This window comes from Schistocerca gregaria, chromosome 2 (assembly GCF_023897955.1).
Source record: "Schistocerca gregaria isolate iqSchGreg1 chromosome 2, iqSchGreg1.2, whole genome shotgun sequence".
NCBI lineage: Eukaryota > Metazoa > Arthropoda > Insecta > Orthoptera > Acrididae > Schistocerca > Schistocerca gregaria.
The window spans coordinates 511,771,405-511,790,439 of record NC_064921.1 but is presented as its reverse complement, the minus strand read 5'-3'; the positions used below and the strand labels follow the sequence as shown (position 1 = coordinate 511,790,439).

Here is a 19,035-nt window from a genome sequence, read left to right as displayed (position 1 = left end):
TGCATCACACAGATGAGCGCCTGCGATGGTGTACTCAACGACGAACCTGGGTGCACGAATGGCAAAACGTCATTTTTTCGGATGAATCCAGGTTATGTTTACAGCATCATGACGGTCGCATCCGTGTTTGGCGACATCGCGGTGAACGCATATTGGAAGCGTGTATTCGTCATCACCATACTGGCGCATCACCCGGCGTGGATGGTATGGCGTGCCATTGGTTACACGTCTCGGTCACCTCTTGTTCGCACTGACGGCATTTTGAACAGTGGACGTTACATTTCAGATGTGTTACGACTCGTGGCTCTACCCTTCATTCGATCTCTGCGAGACCCTACATTTCAGCAGGGTAATGCACGACCGCACGTTGCAGATCCTGTACGGGCCTTTCTGGATACAGAAAATGTTCGACTGCTGCCCTGGCCAGTGCATTCTCCAGATCTCTCATCAATTGAAAACGTCTGGTAATGGTGGCCGAGAAACTGGCTCGTCACAAAACGCCAGTCACTACTTTTGATGAACTGTAGTATCGTGTTGAAGCTGCATGGGCAGCTGTATGTGTACACGCCATCCAAGCTCTTTTTGACTCAATTCCCAGGCGTATCATGGCCTTTATTACGGCCAGAGGTGGTTGTTCTGGGTACCGATTTCTCAGGATCTATGCACCCAAATTGCGTGAAAATATAATCACATGTCAGTTCTGGTTTAATATATTTGTCCAATGAATGCCCGTTCATCATCTGCATTTCTTCTTGGTGTAGCAATTTTAATGGCTAGTAGTGGAGTTCTATAATTGTCACCATGTGTTTTACAACCAGTTCACTGTCAACAAGTCCTCCACGTAACAGTACTAACACAGTATCACATAGGCCCATAGGGCTTAAGAGAACCAGACTGTGACGTACCCTAAACTCTACAGGCCAGACGTGCACGCGGTGAGATCCGCCTCGGAGACACACGTCGCATGTCGGGTAGACGAGGCGCGGCCTTGCGCCGTCCTTGCCTGGAAGCTCCCGCCGCTCGTCTGGTCCCACGGTGCCATTTCCTCCACCTACCGCTGGGCCACCTCGCCTTATGCAAATACGGTCGTCCTGGGTCCGAATCATGTCTTCTCTTCCCACTGAAGAAGTTTGCATAAGAATTTCGTTGCCGTTGTTCAAGTGTGACGGAATTATACCTTTGTCATCCCTGCACGTATGACCCTTATGGGATAATTATGTTATTAATTAATTTAATTATTTAATCTTATGTTGATTTTATACAATATACAGTTGATATAAGACAAGTGATTTTATACAATATACATATGATATAAGACAAGATTAATCATTGAAGTCCGTGTTTTTCAAAAGTGGCTTTAAGCACTATGGGACTTAACATTTGATGTCATCAGTTCCCTAGACTTAGAACTGCTTAAACCTAACTAACCTAAGGACGTCACACACATCTATGCCCGATGCAGGATTCGAACCTACGTCCGTAGCAGCCTCGTGGTTCCAGACTGAAGAGCCCACAGTGGCCAGCCCGTGTTTTTCAACCAATTAATTAAGCTGAGTGTGCGAGTGAACAAGTCGTCGGGAATTCCAAGGTATGAATGATGTGGACAGCGTTGGACTAGATGTTCAATTGTCTGCTCTACTTCATTACATTCAGACATTGGTGAACTGATCCAGCCCCATTTGTACCTGAAGTAGCTACAACAACCATGTTCAATCCTTAACCTGTTGAGGTGGCACCAGAGCTTCCTCGGTAGATCAAAACAATTTGGCCTCTTTGTAGGATCAAGGTGATGGGCTCTTGTTCCGAATGTTTTTGTTGATCATTCCTTCTTCCAGCTTAGATCAAAACCATCCGCGATGAGTTGTCCTGCAGTAGCACTTGCTGGTATTCTTGGTCACAATCGTTGCTGTGGCGGATGACAGAGTTCCTGGTGCAGTGGTAGAGATGGTAATGCAGAGATTTTCTTGGCCTCCCTCAGAAGAGCTTGTTTCCTCCTTAAGTGAGGTGGAGGGATGTGACTCAATACAGGTAACCAGTGGCATGGGGTTGATTTGATGGAACCAGTAATGCAGCGCATTGTGTAGTTCAGTTTTGTATCTACCTTCTTCACATGTACACTTTCCAACCAGACAGGTGCACAGTACTCGGCAGCAGAGTACACAAGACTGATGCCAGTTAAACGCAGACAGTCAGCAGAGGTTCGCCAGGTGGTTCCATTGAGCTTATGTAGTGTGTTGTCCCTTGCAGCAGCATTATGAGAAACCTTGGTGATGTGCTCCTTGTAGCTCAGGTTTCTATCCAGAGTGATTCCGAGATATTTTGGGAAAGGATTGTACCTCAACGTCTGTCCATTGAGCATAACTCTTGTAGTTCGCAGCGCGAGTCGCTAGATGGAAACAAGAGACTTCAGTTTTTAATGTGCTTGGGATAAATCTCCAGGTCTTAAAGAAAGTTGTCATCTTCTACAGATCCTTCGTAAGAATTTGTTCAACGTCTTCGAAATTACTGCTCTATGCTATCAGTTCGATGTTATCAGCAATGATGAATTTAGTTGATGTTATGGTTGGTAAATCGTGAATATATAAATTGAATAGTGATGGGGCTCAAACAGATTCCATTATTTAGTTTTCGTTTGTGGCTTTCAGAGTCATAGGTGATATACAATCTGTTATTAATGATATTGGCTAACTGAAAATGATCTTACACATTTCCTTAGTGACTATTAGTTGGAAATGGATTTACAGGTGAATAATACTTTTTTAAACACCGAAAAGAAAATTGTGTGCTGTCTCGCAGGTTTCATTTTTAATAGGCGTCTACATCCACCCGTGGCAGAAATATCCTGTACAACTACTAGTCATTTCCTTTCCTGTTCCACTCACAAACAGAGTGAGGAAAAAGCGACTATCTATGTGCCTCCGTATGAGCCCTAATTTATCGTATCTTCTCTTCGTGGTCCTTACGCGCAATGTATGTTGGCGGCAGTGGAATCGTTCTGCAGTCAGCTTCAGATGCCAATTATCTAAATTTTTTTGATAGTGTTCCTCGAAAAGAACGTCGCATTTCCTCCAGGTATTCCTATTTGAGTTCCCGATGCAACTCCGTAATACTCGCCTATTATTCGAACCTACCGGTAAAAAATATTTTCCATCCCAAGATTTAAATTCTAAGTTGAGAAGATTTCTCCTAGACGACTACTTTCAATGTGTGCAGGAGTATCTCTCAATACTTTAGTTTTACTTATAGCGTATATCCCTGACTGTCTAGAAAGTTTCGAGACTGGAATAATAAAAAACTGAGAAACGTTGAATGGTGATTTTAATGCTTCATATGTTCTACACAGCCCACTGCCCGAGAGACTGAGTAGAACGAATAGAACGGTCATACAACAATGTGAAACCGACAGAAAATCCTGTTACATTAGAGTCACGTATCGCTGTGAGATATTGAATCATTTTTGCCACTACTTCGTTGTTAATTTTATTTAGAGTGTACTGAGCACATTTGCTAAAAGGAAAGCTTAGCCTTTTTCTCACTGGTAAGATGTTTACACGGTGTGTCTCCGGAACCCTGGTATACACCTAAGTAAGGCTGCGGCCAGCTTCATGCTTTTGTCGGTAGAATCGACGCCTCTCCTAGCCCTGAGTGGGAGGTGCCGTGCTGCCACTGCCATTCCCACAGAATATTTGAGCACCGAACGTATGTTTTTGGACAGGATCCGCTTTAGCAAAACACAGATTTGTTTATTAACCCAAATATGTTTCACTGCAGTTGCACATGTTTGGGTTAATAAACAAAATTGTTTTGCTAAAGGCGGACCCTATCCAAAAACATATGTATTGTTAAAGCAAACACGAAAAAAAGAGCTTCAACCCCAAGATGATTTTTTGAGCACCGTTTTTGCCTGTTTCTTTCGGACATCAAAGGACGAGTCGCCGAGACGCTGGCCGTTGTGGCCGAGCGGCTCTAGGCGCTACAGTCTGGAACCGCGCGACCGCTACGGTCGCAGGTTCGAATGCTGCCTCGGGCTTGGATGTGTGTGATGTCCTTAGGTTTGTTAGGTTTAAGTAGTTCTAAGTTCTAGGGGACTGATGACCTCAGATGTTAAATCCCATAGAGCTCAGAGCCATTTGAACCATTTGAACGCCGAGACGCGAACAGACCACCAACGTTCAAATTCCTCCTATCCCTGCGCAAGAACTGTTCTACTTGTGTCAGTGGACTTTTGTGGTATTTTGTATACGTAGTTTGCAAACAAGGTCATCTGTTTTTCGTCTCTATCACGAAGGAAATGCGAAGAAAGGACCCATTGAAAAGCCTACATTTCTGTTAAGCTGTATCATTACAGATGTAAAAAATTTACTTCTGATGTTCGATAAATGTTCGGGACAAAACAAACACAACACAATGGTTCGCTTGAAATTGAATATTGTGGCATTAGACCGATCTGAAATTTCATTTTCATTTATCGTTGCAATGTACCACAGCACTCAATACAATAATAACATAAGTGAGTTAATTAATTACACAACAGACACGACAGATCATAGTTTAGAACTATTTTGTGAATTTTTAATATGATATATTATTTTAATAAACTGTGGTAAGCTGTGATGACTGTTTCTCAGACATACCCCTCCCCTTTTGTAAGATTATTTGTAATACATGTCACCTGGCGTTTCCGAAGCGCAAAAGGCAGGCCTTATATTTGTAGACTTCTGTAAGGTTATCTTATTCCTTTTGTTGCGGCTTACGCTCCCGCTTGCTCTGGTGTATTTGATTTAACGTTTCTACTTAAATTGTTCCCAAATGCTCATTCTATATATTCACTTGGATCTTTTTACTAACATCAAGACGTTAGTTATGCTTACCAATTCAGTGATTAATGTAGTTCTTATGTTAAACTTTCCCAATTTCAGTTAAATTGGGTGACGACCCAGAAAAATTTTGTGGCACACGAAACTTACAGCAGACTGGAGAATTCCACATTGGCTAGCGTCCCCCAGTTTCTGTTTGCATATCACCTTCCAGATGACCATTCACTTACTAATAACCATTTATATGGCGACCCTGCATGCGAACATAAATGGAGCTGTAAAGAAACAGTCAGTAGGTTAAATGTATCAACTGCATTTTTTTTTCCTTTAGCGCTCAAACAACTTACTCTCTGTTCCGAGGCGATATCATCTCGTGATTTTACAGCGTTGTTCCAGACTCAGAGTTGCCTCGTTCTGTATCATGTATATAAGTGTTTTGTAGATTTGGCAACTCTTTTGTTTTATTGCGTATGGGTATATATTGCGTATGTCAATTCCATTTGTCACGTTATGTGTGATACTTGTAATTAGACTCCGTGTGAAATTTGTGTTCTGGCTGCCTGTTTAGGAAAGTAGACGACTGTTATTTTTTAGATTTTCGTGGCTGTAGATTTTTGATAGTGATATACTGCGAAAATGGACTTCGCTTATGATGACTCGTACCTGGTCCAAAAGCAATAACAGGCGCGAAAACGTTGACACAATGGAACAGGGTAATGGTCCAGTTGCGGCGGTCAAGCAAATGGGAAGTATATTAGGAAGGATTCCGTACAGGGTAATGAACAATTTTCAACTGGAAACATTACAAACAATACCACGTACGTAAGTTTTGAAAACGAACAGACACCATCCTCCTTCGTGTCGGGAAGTGCAGGAAAGACCTTCAGTAATTGTAGTGAAAGTACAGCTGAGAGCCCAATTAATCCCGTAGCAAACTATCAATTTGATATGAGAGAGGTAGTAAGAATATTGTCTGCGGAGAATCGTAAGGCGTTAGAAGAAAGTAATAAAAAATGATCTGAGGAGAATCGTAAGGCGGTAGAAGAAAGTAATAAGAAATTATGTAAAGAAACGGATCAGAAGATGGCGGGCCTCGCAGTAAGATGAGAATCGACGTAGTTGCGGAATTTAAGGAGCAGACTCAAATTCTCATCCAGGGTGTTTGTGCTTTGGAAGAGGGGCAACTGCACGCTAGCGAACAACTTGAGCTGCAGAAAAACCGTCTTAAGGGGGATTTCCATGCCCTAGCTGAGAGGTGTAGGCACGAACACTCGGATTTGCTTACGCTTGGGGAAAGTCCGACAGCACAGGCACCAGAGCGCATAAGCGGGCGGATGGACGCTAATAGCGAAGCGATCCAGGTATTGGAAGCCGAGGCCGCAAGCATGGCCAGAAAGTTAGGGGACTTGTCCATTCGCGAAAATTGCGACAAGAACGCACCGATCAGCGTAGCTGAGACGGTAGGGAGGAGATCACCACTGAAAACTCAACCAGATCAGTGGGAAGCATATATACAACATAGGCACATTACGACAGAATTGAGTGAGCAGGTAGCGCACTTAGAGAACCTAATGCAGAGACTAGTGAATGTGTCTATAAACACAGGCGGGAGAGTACAGATCGGTACTCTGGACACGCTGCTGATTTCGACGAGGATAGGGGCAGAAGGAAGCGAAATGGGAGAGCTCGCGAGCGATCTCCACCACACACATACACACACACACACACACACACACACACACACACACACACACACACACACACACTGGTCATACCGGATTCGCGAGTCCATTACCGCAGCAACGTATTTTCGCCATCTGTCCCTGTCTTGGGCTATTTCCTTCCATTCACCTTCAATACCTAGGCTCCTCAAATCAGCCTTCACATTGTCCTCCCATCTACGCCTCGGTCTCCCCACAGGACGTTTTGCCTCTAAGCGCCCTACCAGTATTCTGCGCGCTGCCCTGCCCTCATCCATTCGAGCTACGTGACCAGCCCATCGAGTAGCCTACGTGATTTAATAATACTGATTATGTCAAGGTTTAAACAGAGTTCGTGAACCTCTTCGTTATGCAGTTTTCGACACTGTCCGCTAATGTCATCCCTTTTTGCTCCGAAAGTTTTTCTCAAAATTTTGTTTTCGAACGCTCCAAACGGCTTTTCATTTTGCACTGTGAGAGACCAAGTCTCACACCCATACAGCTTAACTGGTAGAATAAATGTTTTGTATATTCTAATCTTTAAAAATCTTAGACAATATCCGTGATGAAATTAATCTATTCAGTGAGAAGTAGCACGCAATTCCCGCCCGTAATCTCTTCTTCAGTTCGGATTCAATCCCATTTCTCGAAGTGATGTCCACGCCTAGACACTTAAATGTGTTCACTTTTTCAAACTGCATGTCTCCAACTCTTAACATTTCCTGATCTACTGCTGTTGGCATTCTAGTAGTAACCAGGTATTTAGTTTTGTCTGCACTTATCCTTAAACCTACATCTTCACTAGCCTTGATTAACGCATTCGCATTTGCTGTTACAGATTCTTTCCTATCGCTAATGATGTTTAGATCATCTGCATACCCTAATATCTTAATATTTCTATTTAACTCCACATCCTCTGAATTATCTGCTGCCATTCGTACAATATATTCTAGGACTAAATTAAAAAGTAGCGGAGACAGGGCAACTCCCTGCTTAAGTCCGTTCTTTATTACAAATTCTTCTGGCTCCAATTTACCCACGCGTACTCTACCTATTGTGTTTTTCAAAGTCGGTTCTGTATGTCTAACATACTTCTTTGGTATTCCAAGTTCCAAAAGAATTCTGTATAATTTTGATTGCAATACTAAATCATATTCTTTTGTAAAATCTATGAAAAGATTATGAACTGGTTTATTGTATTCCCATTTCTTTTCCAAAATTTGACGCAGGGTGAATATTTGGTCTATAGTTGATCTGTTCCTCCGAAAGCCAGCTTGGTAATCCCCCACAATTTCATCTGCGTATGGTGTAAGCCTGCTTAGCAGAATATTCGAGAAAATTTTGGTACACACTGGTAATAGCGATATCCCTCTCTTAAAAATTGGGATCAGAATTGACTCCAGCCACTCTTCAGGTATCATCTCTGAGTAATGCACGGATTTAATATTAAACGTTTCCTCTCGGTGAGAAAGTTCGAAGTGTTTCGGAACGCTCGAAATGGGATTGATCCCAGGGCTTGGTTACAACAGTTCCGATCTTCCCTTCCTTCTGCCTGGCCGGACGCGCACAAGATTGAATACACTGGGTACCTCAAGAGTGAGGTATGCGCACGAGGGCGGCAGCAAGTGATTGCAACTCAGTCAAGAAGTTCCAACAATTTTTTTTATCGGCTTACTGGTTTGAAGTGGCCCAGGACGGCGTTAAACAAGGAATAATTATGATCCCGAACTTGCATCATTTAGGCTTTTCAAGCCCAGCTCAGTTATTCGAAGATATGCTAGACAAAAATCAATTCTTGTATGATTCTTACGGACCAGCAGAACTAATTCTCATTTTCATATTGAAGTTACCAATGAACTTACAGCACGTCACCACTGTAGGAAGATATAAATATGACAAAAAGGGATTTAGGTCCATGCTACAGGAACTGCAGTACGATGCAGGTGATGGCGCACTGTATAGTCGTTGACAAATAATTTAATGTATATGTATAATAGCGCTCTTCGTCTTTCAGGTGTTTATTTATAGTGTAAAGTGCTTTTCATTTCCATTTCTTTCCCGTAATTTGCTTTATGTCAGTGTGGTACATAATCTCAGTATGATTCCACGTATGGCGTGTATGAATTTTTTGTGTCTGAATAACCATAATTTTTGCGAGATGTTTCAGCAGTTTTCCATAAAACAGCAGATGTATACACCGCAGAGGAACTTCCGAACAAACCATGCTAGCATTGGCATTAAGTATCAAAATGATGGTTTTCCTTTTTGTTTATGTGTATCATAGTGGTTACATTTGTTTGTAGTAAATTGTCCTAATTCTGTAGATGGTCGTTTATGGGAAGGTAGGTAGTGGTAAACAACGCTCTGTGTTTGTAGGTAGCAGCGACACCGAATTCAGTCCATTTCCTTACCATATCTTGGACAAGACATGTACTGACCAGTCTCTCAATATAAATAATATGTTTTATCTACACTACGTAAGAATTCACTTTATTGCCAAAATTTTGAGTCTTTCTCTAGTAATGTTAAAAGAGCTTATATATGACTTTCGTTAACATTTTGCTCATACAAGTAACCTTCTGAAAATAAATTCATTTCTTTTTCCCGTTGAATTATTTTTGAATGCTTGATAATTTTGTCACATAAGTTGTCTTAGTTCTTTCGTTTCATTTTATTCAGAAGGCAAACCCTGTAAAGCCATTAATGGAGCAGTTTCTCGCGTTTAGCTTTAAGGGGAGACGTTGATGAAACTTACCTAAAATGCCAATTTTCGATTTAAGTTTTTTTTTTGTTAATACAACTCATGGACATTACGTTCCAGAAGTTTCAATGTTGAAATCGCATCCGAAGTGCCTCAAAATTAATTGAAGGTGCGATGCGGCCTCGCTGCCACGTCCACGTTTTGAAGCAGCACTTCAATATCAACTCAATGGCCAACGATTCTGTGTATTACTTTCAACCAAATGTGTGCGGGATTCATCTAGAAATGAAATGAAAAGTGCAGTATGGGCTATATATTTCCACGTGTTGTCAACAGATGAACACCCTATTCATAATCTGTGCCACATTAGCTGGTATAAATATCTACAAGCTCAGAAGGATAACAACCCCTACATTCACAACGAGAGGCTTCCAAATTGGATCCTGGATCTTGTCAAGCCCACGTACGGGTTTCTGGCCGATCTTGCACTTCTCAAAAAGTGTGTTCATGGCAAAAACTAAAATCCAAATGAGTCTCTAAATTCACTCACATAGAAACGATGCCCTAAACTGTAACAACAGTTGTCAGAATTGCAAATTGTGATGCAGTTATTGTATTTAATGTAGGGAACATCGGGAGGATGAAGGTATTAGAAAGAATGTGTTTCAAGACAGGAAATTTTACTCAAGACATCCTGAGAAAAATAGATTTACAGCGCGTCTCTGCAGCTGAAAAGTCATTTGAAGATATGGTAAAGGAAAGAAGAGAGACAACAAGAAACCAGAAAAGAAGCCTTCAAGGGAAACACGACACAGAATACAAATGTGGTGCCTTCTGAAGAAGTGACACAAGGAAAAAAGTTAGGTTGAACTTTAAATTACGTTTCCTGAAAAGCTTGTTTTATGAGGTTTATGTACCTTCTCCTCATATTCTATAAATGCTAGAACTATGAAATTTTGTACACATATTTCTGTAAACCTAATAAACGTTGCCTCAAGAGCTAATTTTGAAATTCTGATTGCAGGCTGAGATATGCTTGGAATTTTGCATGAACTTGAAATTGTACTTTTGGAATTATAATTCTCCGGCCAGAGTGGCCGAGCGGTTCTAGGTGCTTCAGCCTGGAACCGCGCGACCGCTACGGTCGCAGGTTCGAATCCTTCCTCGGGCATGGATGTGTGTGATGTCCTTAGGTTACTTAGGTTTAAGTAGTTCTAAGTTCTAGGGGACTGATGACCTCAGAAGTGAAGTCCCATAGCGTCAGAGCCATTTTTTTTGGAATTATAATTAAAAAATTTTGAAAATTCTCCTATTAGACCTATTCCAAAAACCTCATGAGAGAAGCTTACAACATATAAAGAGATGAAACAGAGAAATTTTTGTAGAAATCTCTTAAATACTTTCTGAGAAAAAGGAACATACATTATTTTTTGAAAACTTCAAATTTCATCCAAAAAAGTTGAATATATATAACCAAAAGACTGTATATGTAAATGTGCTACTTTCATGTAAAGCGTGATACAAAATTTCATTGCCATGTCTCCAAAACTGTGGATTTGGTGCATTTTTTAAATAGTGTGTTTTTCATCAACGTATCCCCTTAAGTCAGAGATAGAAATTTCCTTCGCAAATTCTGTAATGCCTATGTGATGTTATGGTGGGATGTTTCTCAGTGCAGTTTTAAATGAGCTTCGTGAGCCGGCAGCATCTGCCGGAGTTTCTGCGGTTAAGAGCATGGCATCTGCAGCTAGCGATGGATTTCCAAGGTGCGCTAATAGCAGGCGGGGTCCATCCAGAGGCGAGAAAAGCAGTCCTGCACGAAGGGGCCCACTCGGCCTGCCGCACTGCTTCCCAGTACCGAACCATGGCGGCAGAGTTTCACGGCCACCCGACGAGCCGAGGCCTACGACCGAGCCCGTGTCCGCAGGAGGGGATGTCAACTGGCAGACACACCCATCCAAGCTCTGTGGGCTCTGTGCCACTCAACGGCGACTTACGTCATCGAACGGCTGCACCTCGTTCGGTGTCTCTGCTGCTGAGGGCGACACACAGAAGAGCCAGTTCGTGTCCGCTTTGCGCAGAGATACCATAGACGTTCGATGGCGGATTACAATTCAACGTCACTGACGACGCATGGAGGCGGCTCACCACGCGAACACGAGCTGCGTGATTTATGACGGAGGCGAGGGAAGCAGCGAGATCGCACCTTGCAACTGAGTATACACTTCATGAACTGCCAGCCGCGGTGGTCTTGCGGTTCAGGCGCTCAGTCCGGGACCGCGCGACTGCTACGGTCGCAGGTTCGAATCCTGCCTCGGAAATGGATGTGTGTGATGTTCTTAGGTTAGTTAGGTTTAAGTAGTTCTAAGTTCTAGGGGACTGATGACCACAGATGTTAAGTCCCATAGTGCTCAGAGCCATTTGAACTTCATGAACTGCCAAATTGACGCAGTCCTCTTGCTTCGGACTTCATAACAGCGCGACGAATGAGTGTGAAAACAGTACATAGGTATTGCTCATTTCTGTGCACCGTTAACAAAACCTGTGTGAAAATTTTCATCGAAAGTGATGATGACATGGACATAAAATTTAATAACTCATCAAACTAATTATATGTTTGACATGTTTGTCGATTTATCGACACGTTGGGTATGGCCGAAATACATCTTAAAATTTGATTATTATCAGATACCATTTTCTTTTTCTGTGATTATGCACCATTGTGTCAGAAACGTCCCACAAATATTTTCAACAAAATGCCAGAATGGAACAACATTTGAGTAATACATTACATTTCCAATGTAAACTTTTTTTTCATATTATTTTTTGGCGCTACTATCGTTTCTCGCGTATAATGTGTTGCCTATGTGAAGTATGGAACTTCAAATGGTTCAAATGTCTCTGAGCACAATGGGACATAATATCTGAGGTCATCAGTCCCCTAGAACTTAGAACTACTTAAACCTAACTAACCTAAAGACATCACACACATCCATGTGCGAAGCAGGATTCAAACCTGCCAACGTAGCAGTCGCACGGTTCCGGTCTGAAGCGTCTAGAACCGCTTGGTCACAGCGGCCGGCTAGTATATAACTGCATACAATGGTGCCATTAACTAATTTCATTCTTATTCATATTTTCATAATATTCACGATAAACTTTGAAGTTGTTGCGGTATTCTTTTTAAGCTATTGATCTGTTTATTCAATATGTACTTATAGAACTGATTTTTTATGCTTTTGCGTAGGTTAAATTTTTATTAGATATATACAGATTTGTTGAAATATGTATTCTATAAGAACTGCCATTTGTGTTGTAATATTAGTATTTGTTTCGATAGCTTAAATAAACTTACATACGATAATCTAACCATGCAGGTTCATAAAACCCATCTGCGTAAAAATTTCTTAGATTGTCGCTGAGCAGCGACCACCTGATATTTCAAAGAATACCATACGCGTCACGGCGCGGAATACAAATTGTTCATAAATTGTATCGATAGAGATATTTTGTGTTTCTTATTTTTGATAGCTGAAGAACTGTAATCCTCTTCCGTTAACACAGTCGTGATATTTTTTAAAGATGGCGGACGCGTATATGGCGTGATCCGCAATCACTATTTAATTGTTATAAAATATTACTATTGTTACGTGCTATGTAAGAATTTATGTGTGCATCTAAGATGAAACATCGAAGATGTTAAAGGACTTTATTTAAGGAAACAGCCAGAAAGATGGAAAATTGAAATTGTACGGAACCTATTGTTAGCAATACTGACTAAGGTAATTAAATAAGATATTGTGCTCTCAAATGCAGTAGTGCTTGCTTATTACTTTAAGTATTTCTATGCTATCCATCTCCTATTAATAGCAACAGAAATAACGGTGTTTTTATAGTTTTCATACAGCTACTAGACCGAATGCATGTCGGCAAACGTCGTAGTTAAGGCAGAGGGCGCATTGCTATTTACCTTGTTTGTGATTCAACTCTAACTTCTTTTAATGTGTGGTGTAGTATAGCAAAGAAAATTTCCAGCTCTGTCTGGTCCCTTAGGTTTCTCTGCTCTGTCTCATATCCGGTCGTGATCGAACATGATCACGACACAAATAAATTAAGTGCAATGCGAACTCTGTTCTTGATCTTGAGAACGCTACGCCTTCTGCAAACGATTTCAGGTGACATACAGTACGTAAGATCTTTGAAAAGTCTTTGCTCTTCCCGCCAAGAAGTGGTGCAAAACTCACAACAGATTTCTGAATCTTCACAAGAGAATAATAATCTAATCAAAATATAATTTAAAAAAAAAACATCGCACTTGGCGCCCGAACAGGGACTTGACTGAAATCACGAAAATCAGTCCTCTTGTGTTCGCTGCTAATATAGATGTATCAAACAATACATTTATTTTTGATGTGCACGCTACGCGCTTAAAAATTGTGGACGAAAGTTTCAAAGAGGAAAGACGAGTCGACGGTAGAAAACGCAGAAATTATCCAGGTGCTGACTTTCAAGACATCAAACGTAAGTTGCGAAAAAGTTTTCATATGCAGTTGTGACGCTTCAGTAGTACATTTGGCTTTCGAGCTACATTACCGTTCTTCCTTTTATTTCCATCTGCACATTTAAAAATCAGTTTAAAATTATTTTTTTAGTCAAAATTTAGTAGGATTTGCAACGTAGTGTCTAAATCCCATTGTTGAGTCTTGATTTCCATGTGTAAATATGGAATCGTGTTAAATGTCAAATGTGTGCTAATTCAGTTGTTTAGTGTGCCCGTCTTCGATCTTGTTTCTTCGCTTCAGTTCCCAGTCGTTTGTTAGGTGAGTGCAACTCCCATACTTGACAGACAGCATGTAATCTGACGTCACAAGCAAAGGACAGACGACCCACGCAGCAGACCGCGTGTAGCTGACGGAAAACTGTTGACAAACAGACACTGCGAGGTGGTGGAGTGTAAACGGAAATTAATCCCGACAGCAGGTGACAGTAACGATATGAAAAGCACCCAATGTTCGTTGCGCTCACGTGCGATTAGCATGCGAGTGGAGGCGGAGGCTAACGCCGGTGATGTGATTGACACAGACCAAACAATTCAAACGATTCCCGCGGGTAGCAACCCAACTGTAGATACTAATGCTATGCTCCTTCAAATCCAAAATTGGATGGCAAATAATGATAGGGAAAAGGAACAATTGCAGTTAGAAAAGGAACGAAAAGCAGGAGAGGGAGCTGAACGAGAGGAGGAAAACAAAAAAGAACTAATGCAAGCTTTTACCGATTTAAATAAACAATTTGATGCGGTAAATGAAAAATTTGAAGTGGTAAATGGAAAATTTGACACAGTAAAAACTGAAATAACTACCGACTTGAAAACTGATCAGAATACCCAGCTGGGCGAGGTCAAATAAGTGGGCAGATCGAAGCAGTAAAAACTGAGATCCGTAAAGAGGTTGAGGCTGATATCAAGCAGGTATCTAGTATATTTGATGCAGCACTAGGAGCTGCCAAGGGTGAAATTAATGCCATGATAGAAGCAAACCATAACGAAACTGTAGCATTAAGGGTAATCGTGATACCATGTCAAAGGAGGTCAGCGACGTGAAACTGGTTGTCACTAATATGGGAAAGGAGAGAGATGATTTGACGAAACAAGTAGAATCACTTGATATAGAGGAGCAGGTAAAAATTACGGTAAAGGCTCACACCGAAGCGTTATCCGACCACTGCACAGAGTGAATAAAAAGCAGAGACCATCTGATAGGAAAAGAGGCAAAGACAGAACTGAAGGAAGTAGTAAGGGAAGTTACTTATGATCTTTTGGCGGAACCAGGAAAATCGGGTTACATGAGCTAGGACAGATGACGCGAACTTTAGCACAAGACCTTCTTCAATGGAAGCAGCAGGTCATTGAAGAGGTGCAGACACTAAAGAACAAAGTGTAAAGTCCCTCACATCCGATGGGTAGGGAATGTAATCACTCCCCATACCCGAATGACAATAGGCAAATTCATTACAGCCCCTTCACTTGACCACACGTCATACCACAGTCCGACAGACACAGTGCATAACCACACTGAAGTGAACAGCCCACCAACACTCATAACCCAAATACAGGAAGAAAGTGTATTGAAACACAAAACATTTCCAACCTTTCATCCGCAAAAACGTGACATACACGCGATCGTATTATTACGAAACTTCTCTGGAGTATTTCCAAACAGTCGGGTAATATAACAGGAGATGCCGCCTTATGGGGAATAGAAATGACAGACAAGTGCAGGAGCTATAATGAATTCGATCGGATGTTTCTGAACAAATTTTGGAGTGATGGTGTTCAGCGGCGCTTAAGAAAAGAAGTATTCAGTGCCGAAGTGTTCAATTCGAAACACGGCAGTCTCAGAAGATATTTCGAAAAATATTTAGCAAAAATTAAATTCTGGGAGTCGCCAATTACAAATAAAGACGCAATCATGATTTTGAAAACTAAATTGCCCATCTCTGTAAGGGAGAAATTAGTTAATGTTTCCGAGGACGATACCGAAGCATTTCTTTCCATATTGGATTCATTGGATTTGATTCGCGAAGACGCGGTAGCAAATGTTGGTAGCGCTCCGAATGAAGTGAACAGGCGAAACAGTGGAGGTTACGCGGTCAACACTGGCAATGAGGGAAGAGAGCGCGGTAGCAACGCTTACTATCAACCGTCCGGTGACTACAAAAATCAACAGGTGTCGTACGGAAATGGACAGTTTCTATCGAAGGATAATAATAAACAACGGTACAGTCCAATGGATAGTACACAACGGCCACAGTACGGAAACTCAACACACAATTATCCACAGAATTAGTACGGAAGCAAACCACCACAGCAAGGAAATTATCAGAGCGGACCAGCCTTTAACAGGACGCGTGAGAGGAAATCACATAAATGGCATGAGACAAGAGGAGGACAAGAACATTTTGCTAATAATGACAACACAATACACTACATGGCCCAGAATACATTTCGACCTCCGACAAAAATTAATTTTTCAAGTCACTCAAATGATTATGCAGGAAATCCGAAGCCGAAACGGCAAAGGACTACACAAATCTATTATGCGCAGAGTGGATCGTACACGGGACAAGAAACTGGTCTACCATCCTTCGTGCCACAGTCACAACACCAACACGAAACGGAGAAGACATTAAGGGCGATATCCGATAGGGAGAACCACCACAATCAGGAAAACTGGAAACAGGATTTTTTTAGCCTCCACAAGAAGCTAACTCCAAAATCAGGCAGGTGTGGATTTCACTGACAACGTATGCAAACCTCCGTAAGAAAGCATTTGACAAAAAGGTAAATAAGGTTACTGAATATAGAGAAGGTGTGAGAATATTACTAAGGACTCATTTAAACCGTCGAAGCTGCGAAAGAAAAATCGTAAGTGGCAGCGCGTTTATGAAGGCCCATATGTTATTGTCAGGAAGCCGCACACAGGAAATTACTTGCTAGCCGACCCCGTGACAGGAAGGATCAAAGGTCTGTTCCACCATAGTGACTTAAGAAAATTCCACAATGGTAACACAAGAAATTTACCAGTATTAGTAGTACGAGGCAATTACAAAGCATCATCAGAGAAAAAGGTAAGTCATCGACGTCGAGAGATAACTCAAAAAATGACAAACCAGCAGTTAATACGTCTGGTGATCATCATACAGTACTGACTCTATGAGGAAAGCTTGTTCTGATCTGTTAATTGAATACAGGTAAAGGAAAATGTCAAAGAGAGTACTTTTTTTAGTACTAGTTTTAACTTAGCATGTAAATATATGATGCATGCTCGTGTGGTTATCAGCCCCCGAAATGTATAAATCAAAGAGGAAGGAGTGATCAATGCCCTTCTCTCAGGTCTTATAATGATTTTTTTTTTTTTTTGAGAAACTAAATTCTCTCGGAGGACAAGTTGTAGTCCTGTGTAAAATACAGGGTCATAACTTTTCGTGACTAGAATCAAAGAATAACAGAAGATATCGTAATAAGAACGACACATAACCTTTAAAAAAAGGAGTAAATTATAAAATACTAAAGAACATGTGTAAGATCCGATGCTTAGAATAAGTAATGTATGTGGAAAACTTCATTGGGAACAGAGTTTTAAAGTCTATGCCAGATAAGTTATGGCGACGCAAATTCTTCTTGTAAAAGACTACAGGGTCAAGTAACCAAGTAAATAATTGGTCAAACAAGCAGATGCATAGAGGCATGTAAATGAATCAATTATATTTCCTAAGTGAATGACACGCAAAAAGCAATTGCAGCACCATAAGCGCTCGCATATAAATGTTTCTTGTTTAGTATGATAATTTTTATAGTGTCCAGATTATTTAAATGTTGATTTTTTCGTTCCTTTATAAAATCTTATCCATATTACCGACCCTGATAATCCTTCAAACATCCTATTCCAAGGATGAGCCCGTAGAGGTTTACTTGTACTGTCTGGGCGAAGCAACTCATATGAAAAGCGTGTACGTTCGCGACGAGTTCAGTTAAATTTTGCTCACTGAAGCCAATTAAGAGTCAAGCCACTGGTTTGGCATGCAATTGAGTTTGTTGTCTTTGCAACAAGCGATTAGTCCGTCATTGCCGGTATATTTTTTAAGCGGATAGTATTCAGCATGTGAAAGGAGGCAGTTTCTCTGTCTGGAGGCTGTCCTCAATTTATATAACATAGTAAACACAAGTTAAAGGACACATAAATGAAAAGAGTAATAAAAAGGGGCGTGTTCTCAAAGAGGAAGTCAATTAGTTCGTCTTTGAAACAACTAAAAAATTTAATTAGAATTTGACAGTAAAGAATAAATGAGACTGGTAGCTACGTTTGTAAGAGGAGATTGAAAAATAGTCTTAAGTGGAAGACATAAATTTTAACTGGTAGGCAAGAGAGAGCCATAAAGAAAATGATCGACAGCAGTTCTGAACCGGACGTGACCATTAGATTAAGAAAATATAACTATGTAAATATTATTAGTCAAGGGATCTTGTTATCCTTCTGTGAAAGAGTTATTTTTGCAAAGAGAAAGTGAGATGAAGGACGACGTTTAGTTCACGAACGCCTATCAAAGTGAAAGTGAAAATTTGTGCGTCGAAAAGCGAGTCTGCGTCACGACTCTTTAAACCACACCTTGTGTGTATCAGTTTTATTTTTAACCTGTGCAACGGTCAGTGAATGAGTATCGTTCGCCATGCAGCCCTCGCAAGCCAGCAAAATAACTTATTTTCACTCACCTGTGAATCCTTTACGGACAGCTGACGAGTGGTACGGCGAGATGACTTCGTGCAGGCTTCCTCGGTGAAGCAACAGCAGCAATCCTCAAACAACGTGCTTTAAACGCAGCACGTTGTCGGCGGGCAACACAACACACACCCAATCTACGATTGCGCGCGCGACACTGACCGCTGTTGGTCTGTCAACATTGCCGCGCAGCGGCGTATGACGAAATAATGGATATTTGAAACTTAAATGACCGGGTCCGCGTGGCTCGCTCCGGCAATAATTAAGACTTCATACTTCTTTAAAGGACACTGTTCTATATGTACATAGCAAACATCATATTTTAGAGACTGAAAGAGAACGATTTGTATTAAGCAAATAATAATATGGTCAGGACTAGAATAAATTTCGGTCACGGTCAGAAGGAAGTTGATATTAGACTTAATCGCTGTCATAAACAAGAGCAGAAATTAGTGCGAAATGAAAGAAAGAAATGATCCTTACCCATCCTGAACCCATTGTAATTAAGCCGATAATTTTAAGTACTACTAATGCAGAGT

The 19,035-nt window shown here is 41.1% G+C and overlaps 1 long non-coding RNA gene across 1 annotated transcript in view; it reads right to left on the bottom strand.

Moving 5' to 3' along the window:
* Window positions 1-18,617, bottom strand: part of LOC126329446 (uncharacterized) — a 295,599-nt gene extending 276,982 nt beyond the window's left edge. The window contains exon 1 of the long non-coding RNA XR_007562292.1: window positions 18,490-18,617. This is a non-coding gene — a long non-coding RNA (uncharacterized LOC126329446). The remainder of the gene's footprint in view (window positions 1-18,489) is intronic.
* Window positions 18,618-19,035: the final 418 nt, after the last annotated feature.